Genomic DNA, 15,506 nt, shown 5'->3' with positions numbered 1-15,506 from the left:
CTGGAAATGTGCTTTATTGGTTAAATTTGGTTTGATCAACCATTGCATTGTTCACAAAATTAAACCAAGAAGTCAATTTTTTAGAAAGTAAACTAGGATCTATTAGGATCTACGATTTCACAGGAAAATAACTCATGGGCCAGCTTTACTTGCAAATTTCTTCTTAACCCGTCTGGAAAGTGAAAGCGCATTGTCATTTGCAAAACAATTTCCCAAACATAATGAAATACATAATTTAGGTTTACATTTAGGGGCTTAGGGACATGAAGTGATAAGATCCAGAGGTTTTCTGTATCGTTTTTCTCTCCCTCAGCTTAGCTGAGGGTGAAGGGGTGGCCAGCCCCTCCACACCTGTGGGCGTTTCTCGTCAGGTAGGACGAGCAACTTGAGAAAAGAAAGAGACACAGAGACAAAGTATGGAGAAAGAAAAGTGGGCCCAGGGGACCGGCGCTCAGCATACGGAGGACCTGCGCCGGCACTGGTCTCTGAGTTCCCTCAGTATATATTGATTTTAGCATCTCGGAGAGGGGGATGTGGCAGGACAATAGGGTAATAGTGGGGAAAGGGTCAGCAGGAAAACGTGTGAACAAAGGTCTCTGCGTCATAAATAAGTTTAAGGAAAGGTACTGTGCCTTGAAATGCACGTATACAAACAACTCGGTGCACTAAAGAGCAGTATTGCCGCTAGCATGTCTTACCTCTAGCTCTAGGGCGGTGTTCTCCTATCTCAGTAAATAGAACATAGAATCGGGTTTTACACCGAGACATTCCATTCCCAGGGAAGAGCAGGAGACAGATGCCTTCCTCTTATCTGAACTGCAAAGAGGCCTTCCTCTTTTACTAATCCTCCTCAGCACAGACTCTTTACGGGTGTCGGGCTGGAGGACGGTCAGGTCTTTCCCTTCCCAGGAGGCCATATCTCAGGCTATCACAAGGGGAGAAACCTTGGACAATACTTTGCTTTCTTAGGCAGAGGTCCCTGTGGCCTTCCGCAGTGTATTGTGTCCCTGGGCACTTGAGATTAGAGAATGGTGATGACTTTTTAACATGTATACTGCCTTCAAGCACTTTTTTAACGAAGCACATCATGCATAGCCCTAAATCCATTAAACCTGGAGTCAACACAGCACAAGTCTCTGCGAGCACAGGGTTGGGGCTAGGGTTACAGATTAACAGCATCTCAAGGCAGAAAAATTTTTCTTAATACAGAACAAAATGGAGTCTCTTATGTCTACTTCTTTCTGCATAGACACAGTAACAGTCTGATCTCTCCTTCTTTTCCCCACATGAGGGAGCATTTCCTTCTCTGAAATCCATTAAGCAACAGTGTCATTCAGCAAGGAGGCTGGTCTCCTGGAAGTTCTAGCAGAAGGTCCCAGGTTTAAAAGTAGGATTAAGGCCTGGCTCCACCTCCTTGGTGAGTAAATTTGTTTTCAGTTTCAAGGACTCCAGCAAAGAGGTAAACTTGTCCCCAGGGGAGCTGGTTGTTGAATTGACCCGGTTTGTTCGAAATAAAGATGCTTGTGTGGTGGATATGGTCATCTTAGTTCTTCCAAAGTTCTGTCATGTCTGTAGTCTTGCTGCAATGTCTGTAGTCGTGGCCGAGTGGTTAAGGCGATGGACTAGAAATCCACTGGGGTCTCCCCGCGCAGGTTCGAATCCTGCCGACTACGTTTGAAATTTTACCCTAAAATGGGGTCAGATTAATGTAATACGAAAAGTACAGGAGCACTGGTATCATCTTTCGCCCCTCTGGTTGATGTAAGATGGAACGTACAGGAGTACTTATATCATCGTGCGCCCCTCTCTCATTCTACCCTGGTGGTGTATGTGTTTGCTGTCAAAATGTCGCTAGTTCATTTACTTAATGAACTAATAACCTCAGTAGTCCTTCTTCACTGGCAACGTGCAGTGCTCCACGGTCTCACCGGGTTTTCTCTCCTCCAAACCCTGCTCAAAGTAAGCTCTTTCAAGAGCTTGGTGAAAGTGTTTCTCAGACAAACCATGGAGTGTATATAGTCTATGCCACAAATGGGAGCTATCTGTATTTTTTAAAATTATTAAGTAAAATTGACTTTTAAAAAGCACTTATGTGTATATACACATAGTCATTACCATATCAGGATACACACCAGTTCTATCAATCCATAAGCCTCCCTAGCACTGTTCCTTTATAGTCTCATCCAAATCCCACATAGCAGCTGACAATCGTAAATACGTTTTCCATTTGTACATTTTGGCCTTTTGGAAAATGTCGTAGAAATGGAATCATACAGTATGCAACTTTTTGAGATTAGCTGCCTTTACTTAGCATAATGCCTTAAGATTTGCCCAAGTCGGCCGGAAGCGGTGGCTCACGCCTGTAATCCCAGCCCTTTGGCAGGCCGAGGCAGGCGGATCACGAGGTCAGGAGATCAAGACCATCCTGGCTAATACGGTGAAACTCCGTCTCTACTAAAGATACAAAAAATTAGCCCGGCGTGGTGGCGGGCGCCTGTTGTCCCAGCTACTCGGGAGGCTGAGGCAGGAGAACGGCGGGAACCCGGGAGGCGGAGCTTGCAGTGAGCTGAGATCATGCCATTGCACTCCAGCCTGGGCGACAGAGTGAGACTCCGTCACAATAATAATAATAATAATAATAATAAGAAGAAGAAGAAGAAGAAGAAGAAGAAGAACAATAAAAGATTTTTCCTAGTTGTTACAAATACCAAAATTTCATTCCTTTTTCCTCTTGAATAGAATTCCATTGCACGAATGTACCACAGTTTATGCACTCATGGAAAGACATTTGTGTTGTGTGACATTTGTTTCCAGTTTGGGGCAATTGTGAAAAAAAAAAAACAAGTTGTATTTCATAACGGCTAATGATGTCAAATATCTTTTTGCGTCCTTATTTGCCATCCTTATACTCTCTTTGGTAAAGTGTTTATGCGTTTACCCAATTTTTATTGAGTTGTTTTCTTATTGTTGAGTTTTAAGGATTCTTTATATATTCTAGATACAATTCCTCTATCAGATACACAACTTGCAAATATTTTCTGCCAGTCTTTATTTTTTTCAGTGTCTTAACGTTTCTTTTGCAGAGCAAATATGTTAAAAATTGATTAAGTCCAATGTATTTCTTTTTTCTCTTTTGGAAAGTGCCAAATCTAAGAACTCATCACCCAACTCAAGGTCATGTGGATATTCTGTTATGTTTTCTTTTAACAATTTTATAGTTTTATATTTACATTTGCATGTTTGATCAATTTTTAGTTAATTTTTGTATAAATTGTGAGATTTATGTTAGGATTTCTTTTCTTTCTTCCTTCCACTTTTCCTTCCACTTCTTCCTTCCAGGCCTTTCTGACGTTTTTTTTCCCTTCATTTCTTTCTCTCCTTTTCTCAGCTTTCCTTCTTTCCTTTGCATATGGATAGCCCATTGTACCAATATTATTTGTTGAACAATTTTAATTTCTTCATTTATTTTATTTGCACCTTTGTCAAAAACAAATTAGCCATATTTGTGTAAGTTTATTTCTGGAATCTCTGTCCTGATCAGTTGATGTACATGTTTATATTTCTGCCAATACCTTACTATCTTGATTACTGAAGCTTGTATGAAATCTTAAAACCAGGTAATGTGATTATTCACTGCATTTTTTCAAAATTGATTTAGGTATTCTAATTCTTTTGTCTATCCATATAAATTTTAGAATCAGCTTTTCTCTGTCTCCAAGAAATTCCACTTGAATTTTGATAGCAATTGCATTACATCTATAATCAATTTTGGGAGAATACACAGGATAATTCTGGTTATTTTTCCATCCTTACACTCTTTTATTTACTCTTTTATTATCAGAGTCTTCAAATAGTTATCTCATGCATTCTGCCTATAATTTATAGTTGTATTCGATAGGAGAAAAATGGTAAAACACATTTCATCTCACCTGGAAATAGGAACTTGAGATACTTTTTTTTTTTATTTTTTTTTTTTGTAATGAAACAAGACCTCCTAGAAATAAAGAATAAAGTAGCAGGGGAAAGGAAAAACATTTAATGAAAAATTTGGAAGTTACAGTTTAGAATTACTTCAAAAACAGTAGGAAAACATCAAAGATGGAAAACAGTAGTGGAAAGAAAATTGAACAACCCATTCTAGAGATTCAATATCATCTGATTACTGGGAGTTCCAGCAAGACAAAGGAAAAATGGAGGATAATTTTATCAAGAAATATAAAAATTCTCAGAACTGAAGGACTTGAAGATCTACATGGGAGGGATTGCCCTTTATGACTAACACTTTTAGCATCAAGTCTAGAAAATACTTCCTTGGGTCAAAGTCTAAAGATGTTCCCCGATGTTGTATTCTACAAGCTTTGTTTGCTTACTTTTATATTCAGATCTACAGTCAATCTGGAATTGGCTTAGTGGATAATGTGAAAAAGGTAAATTTAATTTTTTTGCTTGTGGATTATCATCTGATCACTTTTTTTTCTTCTATATATTCATCATTTATTCAAAGACTGGATTCTGTGTAGTGCTATTATCCATCTTTGGGCAATGTCATGTTTTTAAAAATTACGTTACCTTTCTATCTTTCTGTTTGGTAAAGTAAGTCTTCTGACTTTGCTTTCCTTTTTCAAGACGAGTTAGGCTACTGTGGTCCTTTTCACTCTCATATTATTTTTTACTGAATTTATCAATCTCTTTCCAAAAACCTGATATTATTGATACTAAAAATGCAGGAGAAATGGGGACTTACTGGTTAACAGGTATAGGGAAGATGTAAAAAGTTCTGGAGATAGATGGTGGGGATGGTTGCACAATAAACCAACATACTTAATGCCACTCAAGTGTACACTTACAAATGGTTGAAGTTATAACTTTTATGTTTTGTATATTTTATCACAATAAAAATTTAAAAAGATAAAAAGATGGCCACTTTATTGACTTTGTTGATCATCTCTATTTCTTATTAATGTCTGCTCTTTGTATTAATAATGCATTAATATCTACTCTTCGCCTCATTATTTCTTTTTCTAAAATTCTCTTGGGAGTAAATTACTGATTGGTCACTAATTTCATGTAATACATGCTTAGATCACTAATCTTATTTTATTTATATACTATAGTATTTAAGGATTTCTTAATGCATTTCTAGCTGCATACTACATATTTTGATATGTACTATTTTTATTCTCATTTATTTCAAAATAGGTCCTAATTTTGATGGATATTTTTTCTTTAAGTCATGAATTATTTAGAAGTGTTTTATCATTTTGCAAATAAATATGATTTTTAATTTTCCTGTTTTGATTTCTGGCACAATTTTATTGCTGTGAAATAATAGCGTGTATCTAACCCTGTTATGTTTTTGGAGCATTGCTTTGTGGTCTGGTAAAATGTCAAATTTGAGATAATTCGATGTGTGTCTGAAAAATGTTTGAATCCTGAAGTCGATATGTGCACTGTTCTCTATATGGGTATGTTATATGAACTGCATTACTTTTTTTTTTTTTTTTTTTGAGACGGAGTCTCGCTCTGTCGCCCAGGCTGGAGTGCAGTGGCCGGATCTCAGCTCACTGCAAATTCCGCCTCCCGGGTTTAGGCCATTCTCCTACCTCAGCCTCCCGAGTAGCTGGGACTACAGGCGCCCGCCACCTCACCCAGCTAGTTTTTTGTATTTTTTTAGTAGAGACGGGGTTTCACAGAGTTAGCCAGGATGGTCTCGATCTCCTGACCTCGTGATCCACCCGTCTCGGCCTCCCAAAGTGCTGGGATTACAGGCTTGAGCCACCGCGCCCGGCTACTTTTCTTTACAGTTATTTTTCCATTATGTTTTTATTAGTTTTTCAGAGAGATATATTACCCTAAAGTATTACACTATAATTGTGGTTTTTATCTGCTCCTTTTACTTCCATGAACTCCTGGATTTTTTTTTTATTTTTTCTCCATGTCTTTTTTTTTTTTTTTTTTTTTTTTTGAGGTGGAGTCTCACTCTGTTGCCCAGGCTGGAGTGCAGCAGCACTATCTCGCCCAGGTTGGAGTGCAGTGGCACGATCTCGGCTCACTGCAACCTCCACCTCCCGGGTTCAAGCGATTCTCCTGCCTCAGCCTCCCGAGTAGCTGGGATTACAGGCGCGCACCACCACGCCCGGCTAATTTTTGTGTTTTTAGTAGAGACGGGGTTTCATCATGTTGGTCAGGCTGGTCTCGAACTCCTGACCTCCTGAACCGCCTGCCTTGGCCTCCCAAAGTGTTGGGATTACAGGTGTGAGCCACCGTGCCTGGCCTCTCTATCTCTTTATGTCCTAGAAGCCAGAAATTCTGGATAGAGCATGACTTATGTAACAGCTATAATTTGGAAATACCAGACACTACCTCCAAGTGAACAATTGCAACAAGAAAAGCCTAGGAGAAAAAAATCTGAGTTCAATTTATACAGGCTTTAGAATATCCATTGGGACTTCAAATAAATACTTTCACTTAGACATACTTTTACATGTTTCCTTCCTCAAAATAAATGATGAAAATATAATTCAAATACAATTTATCTTATGAGAAACTCTGGATGATGCTGAGTAGAAGCTGCAGTAAAGTTTCCAATCAACCTCTGCTTTAAAATGAGCCTAGTTCCTAACCTAGCTGACTCTACCTGTCCTACAAATGGCTGTGTCTATAGTCTCCCAAAACTGTATCATCATAACCTCTCCGAGACCAGGAGACACAGGGAACTGGTTTGACTAGAATTATAGCTTCATGCGTGGGTGCAGATTTGCCTCCAATTTACAATATTGAGGTTAGTGAATCACGTAGCCTCGATTTAAAGAGATGTTTGTTGAGAAGCTTTATGCTTAATTGCATTTGAGTAATTTTTTTTCTTAATTGTTACAACTAGTTTACATGATAGAGAGAAAGCCAAATTTAAATAATTCTCAGTCGATCGCACGGAACCTTTAATAATTTTGTGAATTTCCTGGAATCAAGATATTAAAAGTTGTTTTCCTAGAGGCAGTAAACCCGATAACTCACCTATGTGGAGAAAAATATCCCGTGTCTGAAATTGAGCAGAGTTGCAGACAAGACACGAGTTCTCCAAGACTTAATTTCCCAAGACATGAGTTCTCCAAGACTTAATTTCCCCGTTTTTATGGGGGACTATAAGCGCCCACTTAACCTAGCTTTTAAGCATTAAATTGCAGAAAGAATAGAAGAAGTTCGGTCCAGTTCCGTTACGTATAAAAGTCGCTCAATTTTTCTTAATGAAGAAAGCAAGGCTCAGGACCACCAAGTTTCTGAGTTAATTGGGGGTTAGGGGGAAGGGAGACTTTGTGGATCAATGTAATAGGCAAAAATAAATAAATAGATCCCCCAGGGTTTGCTTTGAAAGGGTGTTGTGAGTGGGCATAAACTAAAGATTTTTGCTTTGATACATTAAATGCGTGCAGTAGAATGCCTATAACCCAGCATGAGCAATTGTTGGGTAAACAGTACCAAGAGGAGTTCCATGGTGTAATGGTTAGCACTCTGGACTCTGAATCCAGCTATCCGAGGTCAAGTCTCAGTAGAACCTGCTCAAGGATATATGTATATATTTTTCCGTACCTTTCCTTTCCCCAGGGAAAACGTTCTCTATGTAAATTACCGAAATCAATTTTCGGCCTGATATATTCCACGAATTCCTGCAACTCCCGATACTACACTTGATGTTAGTCAAAAGGCCAAGAAGCGGCCGGGCGCGGTGGCTCAAGCCTGTAATCCCAGCACTTTGGGAGGCCGAGACGGGCGGATCACGAGGTCAGGAGATCGAGACCATCCTGGCTAATACGGTGAAACCCCGTCTCTACTAAAAAATACAAAAAACCAGCCGGGCGACGAGGCGGGCGCCTGTAGTCCCAGCTACTCGGGAGGCTGAGACAGGAGAATGGCGTCAACCCGGGAGGCGGAGCTTGCCAAGTGAGCTGAGAGCCGGCCACTGCACTCCAGCCTGGGCGGCAGAGCAAGACTCCGTCTCAAAAAAAAAAAAAAAAAAAAGACCAAGAAGCTAGGCAAGTCCCAATATACCTGCCTCTGGGTGAGGAGGCGGAATAGAATCCACTTTCCGGGATCACAGCTCACTACAGCCTCGACCTCCCCACGCTCAGGTGATCCCAGGTAGCTGGGACTTCAGGTGCACACCACCACAGCCGGCTAAACTTTTGTTTGTTTGTCTTTGTTTGTTTTTTGGAGGGAGACAAGGTTTTCGCTATTTTGCCCAGGAAAGTCTCGAAGACCTCCTGGGCTCAGGCTATCCTTCCGCCTCCATCTCCCAAAGTACTGGGATTACAGAGGAGAGCCATCGCGCCTGTCCTGAAAGGATTGTTTCTTTCGATAATTTGTGAAGTCCACGGAAACATTTTTGTCCTCTGAAGTAGGAAGTGCTGATAAAAATAATCTGCTCTTGGGTCTTTATGCAGGAGAGCTGAGATTTTAATTACTACGAATGCAAAATTTGGGCAACTTTGTATTTCTTTGTTTTGTAGAGTTGCTTTTCTTTTCTTTCCTTTTTTTTTTTTTTTTGTCGTTGTTGTTTTTACCTCACATACTTCTAATATATGTAGCATAACTACAATTTCTCTCCATCTCTCGGGCCAAGATAGTCTTTAACTCTCTCTCAAACCAGCCCTGCACTGTGCATTCAAATCCTATTGGTTGAAAAAGTATTCTTTGCTATCAAGCTCTAGTGTTCAGTAGCTTAAATGGTCTAATGTGTTGGCAAGCTCTTTATAAACTGGTAAGAAACACCCTGCTCAAAAACAGACAAACTCCCGCGGACTGTTGAGCGGTATGCCCTACATCAAAGATAACTCAAGCGTCAAACACCCCATGGGCAGCAATATCCCACCCCAGGCTAAACCCAACGGCTAAAATCATACCACTTTGTGGCCTCATTACCAACAGAAACAGGATAATGTCAGAACAGTGAACTAACTCTGAATGTTAGAGATAGGTGGTGGTGATGGTGGTGGTGGTGGTGGTGGTGTTAATTGCCAGTACAGGTAGAAGACTGAGACGCCTGTTGGGTGCCGTGGTCTTGGAGTCAATATCAAGAGATACTCAAGTTACAACTTACTGCCCTCTCACTGTGAGACCTTTGCCACATATATACGCCTGTGGACCTCCCAGTCTGTATAATGACTATGTTGTGAGGATTTACAAATTACAAACCACTTAAAGACCTTGATGGTGATGTGTAGTAAGTACTTGAAAAACAGGACTTACTATTTATTCCTTTTGGGTACTAATAAATCTAACCTTGAATCTGCTAGCAACCTGATAATTTGGGGGATGCCCCCAGTGGAATTTATAGAACTTGAGTTCACAACCCCATCTAGAAGTCCTCAGTTAAAATACCATTTCATTGTGTAACATTGGGTGGTTTCTTCATCTGTAAAATACAGATGAAAATATGCTGTTGGTGCTTAACTCGTATCTTGGAACGTACTAAGTATTTAATGAAAATTACCTGTTAGTGGTAAAGCTTTTTGTGAATCCTGACTTCTTTTGAGTTGACAGTAGTTATGAGGATACAAAGATGCTATTTAGTGCAGGACAGGCTGAAGTCTTGCTGGCTGTGATCAGAAGGATTTATACCAGTTTTGAAGTAACTGCAACATAAGGTAGTCTCCATTCACTGAGTAAAGAGAATATCATTTGAATACGCAGTGGGAGGATTGCGTAGGAGAGCAGCAAATGGAACACAGGAATGTGGATAAGTTTTGATTGTACCTGGTAAAACCGTAGTCGGCAGGATTCGAACCTGCGCGGGGAAACCCCAATGGATTTCAAGTCCATCGCCTTAACCACTCGGCCACGACTACCTACCTAATACTCGGTTGACGGCTGTGATGAACTTATAATGGATGTGTGGAGCGCTCTGAAGCAGTTGGTCTTCAGCCTCGTCAAGGCCTCTGCTCACGAATGAAAGAGCTCATTTAGAGCACATCAGTAACCAGAACATAGTGCCTAGGATTGCAATTTAATACAGGACTCCTAGACAAGCGACTCAAAGTGCCTGGGCGCTGGAGCTTGCCCACTAGCCGCTGAAATCCGCGGACACCACGTTGACACCTAATTCTCACGAACCCGCAAAAAGGAGTATTGAATTGAGAGTCCAAGCAACCTCAAGCCTCTCAATGCCAATGGGAGAAGCAACGGGAAATGAGGGAAGGCACGAGAGTGGGGGGTCATCCGCGTTTACGTACAGTTAAAATCGAAATCAGGAACCTCTTCGATGACATTCAACTGACTTACTATTCCGAAAGAACGGCTACCGGACTGGCGCGGGCGTGCGAGCTGAGGAGGGGGCTCGTTTCTGTCCTAACTGGAAAAGATGACTCTAGAGAGGTCTCTGACTCTTCAGGTAAATGTAATTCCCGTCAGTCTGGTGAAGGATGCGAGACCATTCCCAAGAGCCAAAGCTTCAGCCACCCGAGCCTAGGGAAAAGGAAGAACTCAGAACACAGGTTTCCAAAAATCTTAAGGACAGTCCAGCACAGAAAAACGCAAAAAGATGAAAACACGTAAATGTCAGGATAAATCTAGCTAAATTAATAAGGTTGATTCTTGCTTCAGATAATACAGTATTGTCAGAGTGGGATAATAAGGGGTAGACTTGAATCAGATTTCTTTTTAGACAAAAGTCAGGGGGCAAGTCTACGAATTCTGGGAATGGAAATGAGTCAGCCCCGCAGATACACAGGGAAAGTGATCCCTATGACCGAGGCCGGCAATGTCTCTGACAGTGAAAGCTCGCCCACATTTGTTTTTCCCTCTAAAATAGTAAGAAATGTGTTCCCTTCCTTGTACTCTTGCAAATATTATTTGGTCTTATTTCTGCGGCACTAGCTAGAAACGGTTTGTAAACTTTGACACAGCAAATTTATTTTCAAGTTCTTTGTCCCTGGGCAGTCTTCGCAAAGTGTTGTCCTCGCCCAGCAGCCTGTGGACCACCTGGGAACTTAGGAGAAATGCATATTCTTGGGCTTGAACTCAGATCTCAGAATCAGAAACTAGAGTGGTGTGGTGCTTATGTGTGTGTGGGGAGGAGGTTGGGGGGTGAGGGGGGCGGGGCGCGGGGGAGGCGAAGGGTGTCTAGCAATCTGTTTTAACAAGCCATCCTGCCCGGCGCGGAGGCTGGTGCCTGTAATCCCAGCACTTTGGGAGGCTGAGGCAGGTGGATCATGAGGTCAGCAGATCGAGACCACCCTGGCTAACACGATGAAACCCCGTCTCTACTAAAAATACAAAAAATTAGCCGGGCCTGACGGCACGCGCCTGTAGTCCCAGCTACGAGGGAGGCTGAGGTAGGAGAATCTCTTGAACCTAGGAGGCGGAGGTTGTAGTGAGCCAAGATCGCACCACTGCACTCTAGCTTGGGAGACAGAGCAAGACTGTCTCAAAAATAAAAATTAAAAAAACCCCAAGCCATCCTGGTGGTCCTGATGCCCACTGAAGTTTTCAGAAGCACTCTCCTAGAGAAATAATCGTTTTATTTGTTTGTTTGTTTTATATTTTATAAATAGAAATGGGGCGCCTCACTATGTTGACCAGCCTGGTCTTAAACTCCTGGTTCAAACCCCTGGTCTCAAGCCATACTTCCATCTCCGCCTCCCAAAGTTCTGGAATTACAGGTGTGAACCACTGTACCCAGCTAGGAAATAAGCTTAACCAAAGGAAAACATATACTACACAGGAACCTTTATTTTTATTTCTAATTGTGATAGTGAAAAATAGATATTAAAATGGGAGTTCTTTATTATTGTTGTTGCTCCATCTGCCTAATAGATCATTACCAAGCCACTAGAAACGACACGCTGGGAGACTGTAATAGTTCTGGGAAAATGTTTGTGACATAATGTTCACTGACAAAAGTAAGAGGCAGTAAGCATGACTTAATCTAGGCAAAATTTTTGCAGGTAAAATCCTGCAGTGAACTCATAATGGATGCGTGGAGCGCTGGGAAGCAGTTGGTCTTCATAATCTTATCCAGGTCTCTCCTCACGAGTGAAAGAGCTCGTTCAGAGCACATCAAGAACCAGAATATTGTACATAGTGTTTCAATTTAATACAGGACAAGCGACTCAAACTTCCTGGGCGGTGGAGCTTGCCCACCAATCGCTGACATCCGCGGACACCACGTTCACACCTAATTCTCACGAACCCGCAGAAAGGGAGTATTGAATTGAGAGTCCAAACAACCTCCAGCCTGTTAATGCCAGTGGGAGAAGCAACGGGAAATAAGGGAAGGCATGAGAGTGGGGAGTCATCTGCGTTCACGTACAGTTAAAATCTAAATCAGGAGTCTCTTCGATGGCGTTCAACTGACTTGCTCTTCCAAAGGAACGGCTGAAACCAGACTGTCGCGGGCTGGTGAGGTGAGGAGGGGCTTCGTTTCTATCCCAACTGGAAAAGATGACTCTGGGGAGGTCTGCTGCTCTTCAGCCAAATATAATTCCCGTAAGTTCTGGTGAAGGACGCGAGACCATTCCTAAGACCCAAAGCCTCCAGCCACTCGAGCCCAGGGAAAGGGAAGAACTCAGAACACAGGTTTCCAAAAATCTTAGGTAGAGTCCAGCACGGAAAAATGCAAAAAGACGGAAACACATAAATGTCAGGATAAATCTAGCTAAATTAATAAGGTTGATTCTTGCTTCAGATAGTACAAAATGGTTACCACCAGGATCAGCTAATTTTTCCCCAGTTGCATATTTCATATTTGTGGAGTACTCTTCCTTAAAAGGTAACATCCTGGTACATAGAGAAATTACAGTTTGGCTTATTAACAAATATTGGATGATGGCAATTGCCTCGCCCTTATAAGGCTTACTGTTGGCATATACTGCTTACCGGTTTAGTTCCACAAATGGATACCTGAGAAACATGTTTAAAATCTTGTTGATTTTGCTTCTGTAGAGCACTTAGAAATAATGCTGGCCGGGCGTGGTGGCTCAAGCCTGTAATCCCAGCACTTTGGGAGGCCGAGACGGGCGGATCACGAGGTCAGGAGATCGAGACCATCCTGGCTAACACGGTGAAACCCCGTCTCTACTAAAAATACAAAAGCTAGCCGGGCGAGGTGGCGGGCGCCTGTAGTCCCAGCTACTCGGGAGGCTGAGGCAGGAGAATGGCGTAAACCCGGGAGGCGGAGCTTGCAGTGAGCTGAGATCTGGCCACTGCACTCCAGTCCGGGCGACAGAGCGAGACTCCGCCTCAAAAAAAAAAAGAAAAAAAAAAAAAAAAAAAAAAAAAGAAATAATGCTGAAGGCACAAATAGAGTCCATGAGCAAAGAGCGGTGAACATCATCTAAGATGCCTAGGTTACTGATCTAAATCTAATTCTCAGGTGCTGTGTAGGTTTGCATACTTACCTTAGCCCCTCATTTCCTTATTTGTGATGTAAAGACTAAATGAGAGTATTTTGCAAAATGTGAGGTCTTATATACATGTTAGTGACTAACGTGATTTTGCTAAAAGAATACCCTGGAGTACATTTCATATCAGCATTATAGAAGCGCATCTCATTCCTTTTATCACTTGCAGAAGCTTCCATTCTATGGATCTTCCAAAATTTATTTTAAACATCAAACATCGATGGCCATTTGAGGTTGCTCAAATCGTCGCTGTAAGTCAAAGATTTGCAGCGAATGTTAGAGTGTGTCCCTGTTGTTGCGGGTGTCTCCTGCATCCCCATCCCCTGAAGGAGCAGGAAGCTTGATCTCTGGGAATGCATCCTGCTTCGTCTCCTTCCATCAGAACGTCAGAATAAGGGATCCTCCCAGGTCCGAGGATAAAGTGTTACTTGTCAGTTTGAAACAACAGCATGATAATCATCTAATGCCAAAGAATAAGAAACATTGACAGCAAATACAATTTCTGGCAGAAAATTTGACCTTTCCAAGAAAGCTATAGTTCAGTACAGTGATTTATGCTAATGAGCAAAGCGTTGCGTATGTAGTCGTGGCCGAGTGGTTAAGGCGATGGACTAGAAATCCATTGGGGTTTCCCCGCGCAGGTTCGAATCCTGCCGACTACGATGACCTTTCCGTTTGCAAAGGGGATGTAACACCTTATCAGATGGGATATCCTGACTTTGTCTTCCAGGAAGAAGCCTGATCAGACTTTTTCTCTTTATATGCCCACTAAAAATACTCTGCCACCTTCCTGAAACAATGAGGAAAATGCATACTTATTTGAAAAAAAAAAAAAAGTTAATTCGACCAGAGTCTTACTGGTGTTTTACCCCCAAGAAGAGCCAAGGTGATGCTATCGTGTTTCCTGCAATCGATGCCCTGTTTTGAAGGCAGCTTTCCTTAAAAAATGTTGCTAGGAGTGTTTGTGTCTCACAGAATTGTTCCCTTGTTAGGGATCTACTTCAGTCAAGTAAACATTCTCATTCGTACCGAAAAGGAAATTCCAGGAAATCCAGGATCAAATACAAGTGAAAGCAAAGACTCAGATATGGTCGCCAAGATGGGAATAACTTGGGGGTTATTAAGCAAACAACTAAGCAATTAAATATATTAAGTAAAGCAATTTTCCTTGAAATCATATAAAAACGAATTGACGACTTCAAGCCAGACTGGCTTGTCCAGGTGTCCAGGACGATGATGAGGCAAGAGGGACTGAAAAGAAAGTGATGTGTGACTATATTCAGAGCACGGAAAGATAATCACCTCAGGTGCAGAATCACATTGTGTGATTAACAACTATGGGTTAAATAATGCATTGGTCAAAGGAATGCTAGCCACAGCTGAGTAATTTTTAAGGAATTCCTAGGGGAATTCTATCACTGCCTTGGAAGCTTGGTGGAGCTCATCCTCACTTCTTGCCTTGCTGCATCTTCTTTTTTATTTGTTAGACCTGCCATTCTCCTTTTTCTATATCTGAGATCAGTTATTTGTGCCTTATTGGATAAACTCAATCAGTTTATCCAAGGATTTTGCAATTTTATTAGTTTTTTTTTTTTTTCAAACAAAATTTTGGCTTTTTTTTTTTTTTTTTTTTTTTTACTTATTTCCATCTTATGTTTCTATTTTATTGCATTAAATCAGCCATTTTCTTCTTCATTTCCTTCCCTAAGAGTTCTTTGGGTAAAATTTACTAATTTCTAATTTCTTCCAGTGGATCTCAGATTATTGATGTTCAGCTTTTACTTTATTCTTTTTTTTTTTTTTTTTTTTTTGAGACGGGGTCTGGCTCTGTCGCCCAGGCTGGAGTGCAGTGGCCGGATCTCAGCTCACGGCAAGCTCCGCCTCCCGGGTTCACGCCATTCTCCTGCCTCAGTCTCCCAAGTAGCTGGGACTACAGGCGCCCGCCACCTCGCCCGGCTAGATTGTTGTATTTTTTTTAGTAGAGAGGGGGTTTCACCGTGTTAGCCAGGATGGTCTTGATCTCCTGACCTCGTGATCCACCCGTCTCGGCCTCCCAAAGTGCTGGGATTACAGGCTTGAGCCACCACGCCCGGCCTTATTTTATTCTTAATT

General features: G+C 41.6%; 3 non-coding genes across 3 annotated transcripts; 2 read left to right on the top strand and 1 right to left on the bottom strand.

The window, feature by feature from the left end:
• Positions 1-1,591: 1,591 nt before the first annotated feature.
• Positions 1,592-1,673, top strand: TRNAS-AGA. Its single transcript has one exon. It is a non-coding gene; the product is annotated as a tRNA-Ser (tRNA).
• An 8,087-nt stretch (positions 1,674-9,760) lies between these two features.
• TRNAS-UGA lies at positions 9,761-9,842 on the bottom strand. The gene has a single exon. It is a non-coding gene; the product is annotated as a tRNA-Ser (tRNA).
• Positions 9,843-13,974: 4,132 nt separating this feature from the next.
• Positions 13,975-14,056, top strand: TRNAS-AGA. The gene has a single exon. It is a non-coding gene; the product is annotated as a tRNA-Ser (tRNA).
• The last annotated feature ends 1,450 nt before the right edge of the window (positions 14,057-15,506 follow it).

The sequence above is a fragment of the Rhinopithecus roxellana genome, chromosome 4 (genome assembly GCF_007565055.1).
Source record: "Rhinopithecus roxellana isolate Shanxi Qingling chromosome 4, ASM756505v1, whole genome shotgun sequence".
Lineage (NCBI taxonomy): Eukaryota > Metazoa > Chordata > Mammalia > Primates > Cercopithecidae > Rhinopithecus > Rhinopithecus roxellana.
Note: the sequence above shows the minus strand (reverse complement) of the source record. Positions and strands in the feature narration are given on the sequence as shown.